Source organism: Bubalus kerabau, chromosome 3 (assembly GCF_029407905.1).
Source record: "Bubalus kerabau isolate K-KA32 ecotype Philippines breed swamp buffalo chromosome 3, PCC_UOA_SB_1v2, whole genome shotgun sequence".
NCBI lineage: Eukaryota > Metazoa > Chordata > Mammalia > Artiodactyla > Bovidae > Bubalus > Bubalus kerabau.
In genome coordinates, this window is record NC_073626.1 from 34534854 (window position 1) to 34547354 (window position 12501).

Genomic DNA, 12501 nt, shown 5'->3' on the forward strand with positions numbered 1-12501 from the left:
GAGGTGTCAAGGATGGCTGAGACAGCTGCAGGAAAGCCTTTCCTCAGATGGAGCGCATGGCTGGGGCTCCGCGGAGAGTTGCCCAATGTTGAAAGCTCAGGGTGAGTTTTCAGGAGGTTCTGGGAATGGCTCCATTCATTGATTCACCGAGTTATCCATTCAACAAGCATTTCTGGGGCTGGAATGAGACCACCCCAACCTCATACGTGTTCTGGGATCATAGTTCATCCGGTGTGAGGTGTTAGGACTTTGGTGACTGATAAAGGAAGAACGTGGAAGGAGAAGAATTTGTCAATATTTATCCAACTGGGACCCAGCAAGACTGCTCTGAACGGAGGCGACTGGCCTCAAGAGTGTTAGGGAGGGGGAGAGTTGGAAAGGTACCACGGCCCCTGATCTCATGCACACAACCATCATAGCCTCTAACTATTTTGCAGAGGAACGGAGGCCCATTTCTGAGTTCAAAAGGGCATTCCTTCGGGCTCACCCAGCTTGAACAGTCCTGAGAATCTCCAGCTGCCCCTGATTGTGAGGTCTGCAATCTTTAGATCTCAGGGAGTGGCTGCCAGAGTGGGAGGCAGCCACTGTGGCCACCACGGTCCTTCTGACGACCACCGCAGTCCTTCTGACAGCAACCCCTGTCCCCACGGTAACACATCCATCAGTTTGCTGCAAATCTTTCGACACAGCCAGCCTCCTGGGATCTGTTCACCCTTGGGCCAGCTGATAAAACCAAGATTTTAGACTTTCCACAGTAAGGACCAATTCTTGGTGACTCCAAGCAGTAGGCACTCAGCCAAGTTAGCTAATATTTTCTGAGTACTCATTCTGTGCCTGACACTGCACTCAGCAATTCAGAGATATTAACTGAATCAATCTTCACATTAATCTGGGAGTAGGTTCCATTGTTAGATCCATTTTACAGATGGGAAAACAGAGGTATGGAGAGTCTGGGTAACTTGCCTATAGTCTCCCAGGTGATAACCGGCAAACTGGGGCTCAAATCCAGGCATGCTGGTTCCAGAGGCTCCAGAAGACTGGCAACGGGCTGCCTGAAGCAGACTGCATTCCCACCCCATCCGCCCAAAGTTTAGAATGGCCGGATTGGGACGCCCCCCAAAGCCTGCAGTCAATTTCTGGTCATACCACCAATTAGCTCTGTGACCTGAGACACGTCACTCACTCTCCCTGAATCGCCGTTTTCTCCCTGGTTGAATGAAGGGGTTGAACTGCATGATCTGGAGCTCGGTTCCAGCTCTGACATTTTAAGAGGTTTCATCAGGCTAAAATAAGCAGCAGGAGGCACACTGTGGTTGGGAAAGGGCAGCCTGGGATGTGCGTGCGTGGAGGCCAGGAGGCTGCCGTGGTGAGGGGGTGTAGAGGGCTAATTGTGAGTGCATGAGCTCAGCTGGGGGTCACTTTCTCCGTTTCGTGCCCACAGCTGGCAGTGAGTCACTGATGGGTCATCAGCCACGACAGGGCCGCCAGAGACAGGGCAGATGCCGCACATAGATGAAAGACCCGTCCAACCTGGTCCCAGCCTTGGGGGTCCCAGGCGGCTGTGTACTCTTCCCAATTCCTGTCTAGCTGCTACTGCACCCTGCTAGGAGGTGCTCCATCTCTGTCTCCCTGAGCAGAGTGCCCCTTCCCATCCCAGCTTTGCCAGCCATGGCCCCAGCGCTGGGTGCCCTCTGTGTGGCAGGGGTGCTATAGTGGCAGGTAACACATGGTCCCTGCTCTTAGGAAGCCCATGGGGTGGGGGTGCACCTAGGCACAGGCTGGGCACATGTCTCAGGCTTCTGAACTTGCCAGGGTAGGGGACTCAGAGTCAAGGTGCTGCCCTCTGCCCGCCCCTAGGCTCTGCAGACCAGATCATTGGCCAGGGGTCAGATTCCTCCTTCCCAACCCCACACTCCACTCTGAGGAGGAAGCTGTTGGAGGGGCCCTCGACCTCAGGATAGACTCCTGTTGAGGGGTCATCCTCTGGGAAAGTGGCCCAAAGTGGGTTCCGGACGGTGGCCTCCTTGGGAAAGCTGGGAGATGAAAAGTCAGGGGTGAGCTGCTCCCAAGACGCCTCTCTCCTGGCCTCACCATATTATTCAGCACCACACGTACGGCACTGCTGGAAGGAATAAAAATGCACTTTCTTCCGCGTGCATGTGTGCGCATGTATCTGTGCCTTCTGCAGACCCTTGTCAATACAGACCAGCTGCACGTGTGTTTGTGTGTGTGGCAGGCACTTGCCTGTCTGCATGTGAGGAGTGTGTGAGCCTGTGAGTTGTTCTTGTCACTGGCTGGCACCACTCTTCACCATTAGTAATATCGTCACTCACGGGGGCCAGGTCACCAGAGCCTTGGAAGAGGCCCCACCTGACCAGCCTTGCCCAACAGCCACAACCCATGGCCCATTTGCCCCCTGGGCCCCCTCCCTGCATGCGGGCTCCTTATTCACCACCGCAGCCCCTCACATTGCTGACCAGGCAGCCGGGCAGGACCCCCTCCTCAGTATTTTACTCTGCCCACAGCATCTTTGCCACTGGAGCCACCCCCTGGCTCCCTCCTCACCCCCTCACTTCCCCTGTCATCCCCTCCTCATCTGTTCAGACTCAGCATAGACATGGACTCCTCCTACAGGAAGCCCTCCCAGATCTTCCTCTCTGCTCTCAGGCTGTAGAATCTAAGACGGCACACCCCACGTGGAATTTATTATAGGGTTTTTAGAGACTAAAACTCAATACATCTTTGTAAATGAATGATCTCTGTGGGCTTCATATTTTTTATCTGTAAAATGAAAATAATACTATTTGACACCAGGGTTTGGAAGAGGGAAGTAGATGATGAATGTGAATTTCCTGTCACTGTGCCGGACATTTTATAGATGCTCTTCATGTCCCTGCCCTTGAACGTTTATGGGTACATGTTCTTTTCTGTTTAAAAATATCATGCATTTTCAAGTCCTTTGGCCCCAAAGCACAGCTGGCTTCTTGCAGCTCAGGTCTCTACTGGAATGTCACCTCCTCACGGAGACATTCTTTGATGACTCTATCTAAACAGCCCCAGCCACCCAGCACTCTCTGCTCCCATGGTTGTCTCCTCGCGACCTGAACTTGATTCCTTTGTGACTTGTTGTCACTCACTCCCTAAAACATGTGCACCACAAGGGCAAAGACCTAGGCTGACTCTTCTGTTCCTGGAACCCACAGTGTCCAGAGCCATGCCTGGCACATAGCAGTGATCCTGGAGTTTCCAGGGCTCAGGCTGTGAAGTCTCTAGGGGACAAATGTCAGTGTGTGTGTAGTTGGGATAGAGGATGGGGAGGTAGCTTGGAGGTGGCTCTGCCCCATCCCCCATCATAAATCCCAGGGAGGTGGACCTGGGGAGACTTCTGTGTTCCCCCCACGTGCTCTCTGGGGGAAATCAGGAACATGGACACTCCAGGACTGCCTGGGGTATCAGGGAGGGGGCAGCACCTACTTTACCTGGTGAGCCCTGAGCACAGTCCATCTGCCAGCAAGGAGGGACTGGGCTGCTTCTGCTGTTTCCCCACTTTGCAGGGACCCTCCCCACTGCCCTAAGCCAGGGCCCCAGGCCCAGTCCTGCCTCTTATCACACCATTTTCTTCCCTGTGTGGTATCTGCATATCTCCTCGTTCTCCTGTCTCCAGAGTCTGACAGGTCTGCTCCCCACTGCATTCTTGCTGGTCACCAAATCCTCAAACTTCCAGCTTCAGGGGTGCTGGGAGGCTCCTTGTGTCTCCTGTAGTGGGGAATGCTACCCTACTGGGGCTCCCTGGGGCTCAGCCCCCACCCTGCCACTCTGGCCCTCATCCTGGGCCTGGCGAGAGGGATTCCAGAGAAAGGCTGCCAGAGGCTTCCCCCTCCTCCTATGCCTGCTGCCCCTCCTGCTTGGGAGGGCACTCAGTCCCTACCAGTCCTCTTCTCCCCTCAGCTGAGGGGACCCAGCACCAGACAAGCCTACTTGAATCTGGCTCAGAGGGTTTGCATGAACCCAGCTTTGGACCTAGGCCCTTGCCCAGCCTCAGTGGTGTTACATGGTATCACAAGGACTCCCCCTACTGGCTCTGCCCCCACCCCCGACCCCCACCTTGGGACCTCTCAGCCCTGCTCCCTACACCGGGCTGGCCCCCATTCCCAGCCTCATCCCCAGTTCTGGAGCTCTCAAATATGGCAGGGCCCCAGAATGTTTGTTCAGGGGATTTCAGGGTTCAGAGGTTTGTAAAGTGTGCTCTGTGGAGTGCCCTGGAGCCATTCTACATGCACACGCGTGTGTCTGTGTGTGCACGTGTGGTGGACATGTGTGTGATGGATTGAACCCTGGGGCTCTGGACCCCCACTCCTATTCTGACCATAGAATTCCAAACTTTTTCGATGTTACCAGTGGAGACTCCACATAAGTTACTATTTAAGTAATAGGATCCATTATTTTTTAAAAAGAAAGTTTCGAAAAGCATGAAACTTAGAGCAAACTCATTTTAGGTATGGGGAAACTGAGGCCCAGGGAACAAAGGACTTCTCAAGGTCACAGTGGAGTCAGTGGCAGGGCTGGTACCATCCCAGGCTGTCTGGCTCAGAGGCTGGTGTTTTTGCCAAGACCAGGCCGAAATGTCCCTCTCAGGAGGTGGCAGGTGAGGGCCGAGTGCCAGGAAGGCCTCGTCCAAAGAAGCGCATTAAGGTCACAGCCTCCCCACCCCTCGGGCCCCTTGTGAAGTGCCTGGGAGAACACATCCCTGGAAAGGTCGCTCAGTTCTGAACTGGAGGCTTGAGGTCTGGGAGTGGAAAGGGGCGGGATGAGGAAGGAAGAGTGAAATGGGTGCGGGGACAGGGGTTCATCTTCTGGGTCAGTCATGCCCCGTCCCTAAATTAAAACACCACTAATAAATAACTTCTTATCTAAAAACAAAACAAAACAAAAAAACAACACCACCACCACCAAATGCCCTCCTGTCATTCTGAGACTGCTTCTCCATTCCCTACCCCCCACCCCACGGTGATCACTCTGACAGTCCTCCTCAGGAAGATGAAGGCACCCCCCGCCACAATGCCTGTCCCAGTGGAAGCTGCCCTTCACCCCAAGCACCTGACTTCCAGGCAGAGGAAGCTGGTGGCAGGCATAGAGGGGGCTGAGTGGCACTGATGTGATGACTTCGGGGCTGGGAAGAAGGGGGCTGGCATTTCCATCTCCGGAGTCCTGTGTAACCTCCCCCTACTGGCAACAGCAGGAATGGCACTGTAGGGGGGCTTACGGCACCCCCACCCTGAGTCTCTTCCCAGTGGACGATGGGCACCTGGGAAAATGCTACTGAATGAATAGTTCTGTTCATCCTCCTTCTCTAGCCCCTCACAATCACCAGTCTTGGCTCCCCCGCCGCCCCCAACACCCCTGTCCTTTAGAGACTACAAGGACTGAGTTATTCTTAGTAGGTTTCATTCATCAAAGCATGACAAACGGTGTCCTGGGAGGAATGCCTGGGAGCAGCTGAGAGCCAGAGGGGTTGGATGGGGTGCAAAAGCCTCATCTGAGGGAAAATCCAATGCCTTCAAAGAGCTCTAGACTGAGGGGAGACATGGCCCTGCCCTCAGGGAGCTCCCTATGATAGAGGGTGCTACTCCCACACCCATTCATTTAGCCCTCAGTGAGATCCCAGTCTGAGTCAATATCCTGCCCTCAAGCAGCCTGTAATCTGATGGCAGAAAAATACCACGTCACCCCTGCTGGAAAAGATGTGGCGCCTACCCAGGGCAGAGATTGATATGCAAGATAAAAAAAAGGGGCTACCAGAGGGGTTCTCAGAAATATAGGCAGTCACCACCTGTGGGGAGCCTAAAGAGGGGGCTGGAGGGACACTCATCTTGGCATGCTTATGGAGAAACATGCAAAAGCTACGAAGGGGCAGCAATGCAGACTGAGATCCTAGAAGATGAGGGAAAACGTGAAGGCTCAGGCCAGGTGGGCTGATCTAAGCCAAGAGCTCAAATGCCTTTGGGGACTTAATCTAGCCACACTTGTCTCTGCCAATGAGGAGGGCAGCCTGCACTGTCATAGGATCTTACATTCAATATAAAAACCACATATACACTGAAGGCCAAACAAAATCTCACTAAAGATTAAACTTGGCCCAAGGCCATGAGTTTGCAACCCCTGGGCATCAGGAAAGAGTTCCTGATAGAAGAGAGGTTTGAGCCTGGTTTGGATGAAGAGGCTGACAGCCAAGTTGCTCCCCTCAAGTTCTGGCCACCAGGCTTGGGTCCTGTGTCTTCAGGGCCTCCTCCCACCCTTCCTGGGATGAGAGACTTGAGCCACTCATCACCAGCTCACTTGCAACCAACAGGCCACAGCTGGTCGGCTGCCAATACTCCCAGTCTGTGATGGGGATATCATCTTTCTTCACAGAAATGTAATTCCCCTGTTAGGAGAAGGAGCCTGTCCGACTCTTTAAATGAGCTGATCTGGAAGTTCTGGCTGGGTGGCCTTCCCTAAGAGCCTTACTTCTCTGAGCCTCATGTCCAAAATGGGATACTATTGCCCAGGCACCCTACCCACCCCCGTCCCAAAGAGTTAACTTTCCAATAGACCTCAATGGAGAGAGTCCTGCCCCATTCCCCACTCTCCCAGTCCCTTCCAGCAGAGATCTCAAAGATTGTAGCCTTACAGAACGGGAGGGCCCCCTTCAGGCCTGGGGTCAGGTCTCCAAGTCCTGCACCTCCCCACTCCCCATCCCAGGTGGGGTCTCCTAGCTCTCTCCTGGGACCAAGGTGCAGTCCCGGAGGGCGGCAGGAGGCTGCGGGAGGGGCCGAGGCGAGCACTCCTGGGTACAGGGGGCGAGGAACAGGGGACAGGTGACGGCGGTGTCCCAGGACCGGGGAGGGACGGCCTAATTATGGCGCGTTGGCCCAATGCCACTGAGAGCCACGGAAGAGAGCGGCGGTGGGTAATTAGAGCGCATTAACAGTGCCGCTGAAATACTGTAATTTTTCCGCGCGCTGCGGGTGTGTTGGAGGAGGTGAAGCGATGCGGGCTCGGCTCTGAGTCAGACTCGCGGAAGCCCGGGTGGGGACGCAGGGGACAGCAAAGGCTGCGGAGAAGGGACTCCTGCCCGGGGAGGCGCCGGCACTTTCCCCGGGCGAGGAGCCACCTGTTTCGGGGCTGCTGGCGGAGCTTCCCCACTTCCGAGGACACAGTGGGCGGGGCCTGGGGGCGGGGCAGCGAGGGGCGTGGCCAGAGCATCGTCCCCCCTCCAGGGGGCGCTCCTAGGTCCTGCGGCTCTTTCCCCAGCTTCGAGTCCGGTCCCCTGCACCCAGCCATGTGGCAGGCTCCCTGCGCGCAGGTGGACTGAAGGAGATACTGATGCATCGCGCGAGGCAGAGGTCCCCCGAATTCGGCCAGAGTCCGGCCAGTGAGAGGAAAAAAAAGTCAGAAACATCAGGAAGGGAGTGGGAGAAGGGAGTTGAGGACGTGTGTTCCAGCAGAGCCCTGAAGTCAATTCTAGGGGAGCTAGAGGGGAGCGAGCAGGGGGCTGAGGCTGGGAGGGGAGTTTATTTATTAGCCAGATTAGCCAGTATTAATGGGGGAGCGGTGGTGGCCGGCGGCGGCCGGGGACATAGCTGGCATAGCTGGCATAGCGGCGGGGCCTCCCGCGGCGCGGGGCTCAGGCGGCTTCAAAGGGGCTTTAAGAGGCCCGTGGGGGCACTGCCACGGCCCCGCGGGGGAGGGCGTGGGCGCGGGCGGCGGGGGAGAAGGCTGCCATTGTGCACCGAGGGATTAGGGATCTGGCCTGGAAGGAATTTTAAACTGCTGCGAGCCGGCGCCCCAGGACTCACCTCCTTCACTGCTCCAGGAGCAGGAAGCACGCTCAGATGTTTACCTCCATTTCCATGTCTGGGTGTGCGTGTGTGTGTGTGGGTGGGGGGGGGGGTGTCCTCCTGCCCTTGGACTGGGGGCATCTGGGGTTGTCAGCTTTGGCAAATAACAGTACAGGACGTCCAGTTATATTTGAATTGCAAATAAACAATGAATACTTTTTTAAAGTATAAGTCTACCCCATGTATTATATGGGATATACTTATACTAAAGTCATTGTTTATCTGAAATTCAGATTTAACTGGACTTTTTTTTTTTACGTCTTGTATTCATTTTTCTAGCAGCCCTAGAATCACTGAAATGTCTAGTATATGTCTGCAATAGATTGGGGGCTTCCTAAAAATGCAGTGGGGCTGTGTGACCCTCTACCCTGGGATGGTACATTTTCTGAAGCCAGATGCTGTGTTTCACCTTTCTGAATGGAGTTCTGATGGTAGAGTGTATATTTCCATCACAGTGGAAGCTTCCTGAGGACAGAGGCTGAATTTCAGATTGGAGCTTTGAGGTCAACGTTTGTGCCTTTATCCCACTGCAGGTTCCTGAGGTGGTGTCTTCGTACCTCCTGGAGAGCAAGTCTCGTCTCCTTTTCTCTTCCCAGCACGTGGAAGCCCCTCCCCCTACTGGTGTAGCGTCCTGCCTACAGGGGGCGCTGGGGGCCCAGAGGACTGAACTGCAGCTGGATGGGTCCTGTTTCTTGGCATTCAGGGTTGCGGGTTCTTTAGAGCTGAAGGATCTGGGGACTTGGAGGGTGGGTCTTCATTCAGTGTGGCTCTCGAACTGGTCCTGACCCCCCTGCCTCAGCAGAAGCTGTGCCCAGCGTGTGGAAGAATATCCGAGTCTGTTTACCCAGTTTTCTGCCAGGAAGGGGCAGGGTGGCCCTCAGTGCAGAATGGCCCAGCACCCCTCCTCTCTCCCCATAACCACTGCTGCCAAGCCTCTGTCGTCCATCAGCCTCACAAACCCCACCACCCAGCCTTTGCCTGTGCTGTCCTCTGTAGCAGCACCCTCTGTTCCTGTCCTTGGGGATGGCTGATGGCTCATACACCTCCTGGATGCTCTGGCCTTCAGCACGGTAGGTATGGCCATGTAGGATGCTTGTGCCTGGCGGTCTTGTGGTGAAAAGAGACCTCTATCTCCGTCTTCACCAACCTGGGCCACAGGGGCCAGGGAGGGGACAAAGGTGGGGGTGGGGACAGAAGGGAAGGTGGGGGGACCGTAGGTGGAGGGGAAACAAGAGGACACCTCTGCCACCCTCTCCTCCCCCTCCACCCCCACTGTCGCCCCTTCCCAAATCCCCTTGTCCCCCCAGGCCTCTGAACTCTTTTCCCTTGAAGCTCAGGGAAGCCTGGGAGAAGCCGTTTCCCACGGTCACAGCCTCAACCACCCCCACCCCCTGCTCCTTTGGCCGCAGCCACCTCAGCCTCTGCAGAGCACAGCCTGGCCTGCTCTGTCCCTGCAGGGCCCCCTCCTTGATCCCGGGAGCCTGCTTCTGCGAGTGGCATCATCACCCCACTCCTCAGGCCGCCCAGTCATCAGGTCAGCAATTAGCTACTTCCTCCCGGCTGCATGAGGCCACCGAACGTCACAGCCCCTCCCCCTGCCAGCCGGCAGCGGGAGTGCTGGGGGGTGCCCCCCACACTTTGTAGTCTGTGCCAAGTCCTGGCACGACCTTCTCCCCCCCCACCCCCGCCTCTCACCACAGTCTACCGAGCGCTGGGGTACTGAGACTTTCATCTGGGGAGCCCGGAGCTCCCCGTGCTCCTAGGGGCGGGAGAAGCCATGCTCCGGTCTCCCCCCGCCCCCACCCCACCCCGAGTCGCCCCATCCCATTGGGTGAGAACACGGCTGCTGTCTGGGTGGGGTGATGCCTGCTCAAGGACACCGCAGCCCTGAGTTCCTGAGTGAGCGGGTCTGGGCCTGAGACTCAGGTGTGCCTGTCCCCAGTCACAGGCGGTTTTCATCAGGCTCTCACCTGGGCCAGGGGCTCTGCCGAGGATGGTGGCGGTGACCTGGTAAGGGGGAAGTGGTGGGGCGGCACCCTGTGGACACCCACACACGTAGGGGGCAGGCTCTTCTGAACCCCCACAGCTACTCACACACCTGCACCAGGGCACACTCGCAGATGCAGCCTGCAGCCATGCCCCTGGGTGTCCCAGGCAGGCAAACCCACCCGGAGGTACGCCGCACATCCTCTTCTCCTGTGTACACACAAACCAGCCGACATCCTCACAGACAACAAGCTCACCACCACACCAAAACGAAAACCGGGACCCTAGAGAGGAGCCCAGGAAGGGGGGATGAGAGACCACCACCAGCCCCTCTCCCTCCACGGATCCTACCCCATGGGCCGGGGGTCTTCCTGGGGAAGGGTGGGAAGGGAAGGTAGTGGGCAAGTGGGAGCAGCTGTGGTCTGAGTTTGGAGGTGGGGGCCGGGGATGGATTTCCAGAGAGAATAAGAAAGTTCCAACAAATATAAACAAATGTGTGGCATCTTAGGCAGATGGTCTAACTCCTTGGGGCCTCAGCGATTGCATCTGTAAGATGGGGATAATGAGGACCCTGTTTAAACTTGGTAGGGAAGTTTAAAGGAGGTGACTGGCTCAGAGGAGACCCCCAGCCCACATAACTGTTGAGGAGACCCTCCCAATGTCCTGTCTCTGGGTGGTGGGTTTGCCTACCAGAGCTGCCCTGGGGAGAAAAGCAGCTTTCATCCGGGGCCTTACCTGACCATGTGCTCACCGCTGGCTTTCTTCACTTCCTGGGGTCCAGCCCTGGTCATGTGCTGGGGCTGATGGGGCGCTGCTCCGGATTGGCCTGAGGGCAGGGCCTGGGAGGGGCTGACTGACTGCCCCGCCCCTACTTGACTGGCCCAACAGGTAGCTGAGTGCTGGCTTCCAGCCCAGGAAGGGGATGAGTCAGCCCGCACAGCCCCATCCAGGCAAATGGGGTTCTGGGGATGGGTGCTTGGGTGGAGGGGCCTTCTAGGAACGTTCCTGGAAGAGGACCTGGGAACCACGCTGCTGCCTGGAGCCACTGCCTCGACCTCCCGGGCTGTACCCAGCTCAGCAAACACCCTTGTCCTTGCTTCTCACAGTCTTCCGCCCTCTTGACTCACGGGGCCGCCCCAGCTGGGAGCGTGGAACCAGGCCTGTGGCTATCTCGCTACCTTGCCACGTTTCTCAGCCCTTCCAGAAGGTTGTCCAAGCCATGGACACAGGGTACACATACATACATGCTCTTGTACATGTGTCCACAGCCACATAAGCACAACCAGAGACACATTTCCACAAGCACTCACACATATACTCTCACTCCTCCCTTACACTTATTCACACCCACATTGACACACACACTCATGTACACCACACACAAACTTGCAGAGTCATAATCACCATTGTGGGTTGAATTGTCCCCCTAAAAGATATGTTGATATCTTAGTCCCCAGTCCCTTCAAAGATGACTTGAGTTGGAAACAAAGTCTTTGTAGATGTAATCAAGATGAGATTTGACTGGATAAGGGTGGGCCCCTAATCCAATGACTGGTGTCCTCTTAGGAGAGATTTGTAGACACAGAAATACAGAGACCCACAGGGAAGAAGGTCACATGATGATGGAGGCAGAGACTGGAGTGATGCGGCTCCAAGACGAGGAACACCAAGGACTGCACCCACCAGAAGCTGGGAGAGAGGCACTGAACACTCTTCCTAGAGTCTCCAGAAGCAACCAGCCCTGCCAGCATGGTGATTTGGGACTGTGACTTCTTTTATTTTTTTTTATTTTGGCTGCACTGAGCAGCTTGGGGAATCTTTGTTCCCCAACCAAGGGTTGAACCCAGGCCCTTGGCAGTGAGAGTGTCAAGTCTCTGGGCCACCAGGGAATTCCCTGGCCTTCTTAATTATGAGAGAATAAATCTGTGTTGTTTTAAGCCACCAAGTCTGTGGTAGTTTGTTATGGCTGCCCTAGGAGATGAACACAATCATGCATTGACACAGTCACGGTGGCTCTAGATGCAGGGACGAGGTGGGTGGACTCCCTCTTGGAGGCTGCTCTGTCTCTGTTCTTCTTCCCCTGTGATTGGTCCAGTGGATGCAAAAAAGTTCATGGTGCCAGGCAAGAGATCAATTATGTTTCATCCCTCCTTCCCTCCCTGGAGTTCTTAACAAGGCATTCCCTTTAAAATATGTTCTCAAGAATGGGCAGCCATGGTTATGTGCACCAAAAGACGTGTCTAAGGAGGCTGTGGCTGCTTTAATGTTATGAATTAAAAATTGGAAACAACCAGACGTCCATCCACAGAACAGATCAATCAGTTGCGGCAGAGCTGGTCAGTGGGAGGCTACTCAGCTATGAAAAAGAAAGAACTAGAATTGCTGAAACAACGTGGATGACCCCCACAGACCTCACGTCCAATAAATTGGGCCAGACACAAAGAGTGAGTGCCCCAGGAGTCCTTTTGCATGAGGTTCAAGAACAGGCAAAGCCAATCTGTGGTGAAACAAGTCAGAGCAGTCACCTCTCTCTTGAGGGGACGGTGTTGATTGGGAGGGGCTTGAGGGAGCCTCCTGTGGGGCTGAAATACTCCGTGCTAGGTGTGGGTGGTAGTCACAGGGACATACACACATA

The 12501-nt window shown here is 55.5% G+C and overlaps 2 long non-coding RNA genes across 4 annotated transcripts; one reads left to right on the forward strand and one right to left on the reverse strand.

The window, feature by feature from the left end:
• Nucleotides 1–6604: 6604 nt before the first annotated feature.
• Nucleotides 6605–10662, reverse strand: LOC129647603 (uncharacterized). 3 transcript variants are annotated; one of them, XR_008712376.1, is made up of 4 exons: nucleotides 10602–10662; nucleotides 10049–10150; nucleotides 8290–8732; nucleotides 6605–7362 (listed from the first exon to the last, which is right to left on the reverse strand). It is a non-coding gene; the product is annotated as an uncharacterized LOC129647603 (long non-coding RNA). The 3 variants fall into 3 exon arrangements; XR_008712377.1 differs by having other exon boundaries at nucleotides 8290–8618; nucleotides 9979–10150; XR_008712378.1 differs by lacking the exon at nucleotides 10049–10150 and having other exon boundaries at nucleotides 8290–8618; nucleotides 10602–10631.
• On the forward strand, nucleotides 9688–11805 carry LOC129647604 (uncharacterized). Its single transcript, XR_008712380.1, has 2 exons — nucleotides 9688–9890; nucleotides 11433–11805. It is a non-coding gene; the product is annotated as an uncharacterized LOC129647604 (long non-coding RNA).
• Nucleotides 11806–12501: the final 696 nt, after the last annotated feature.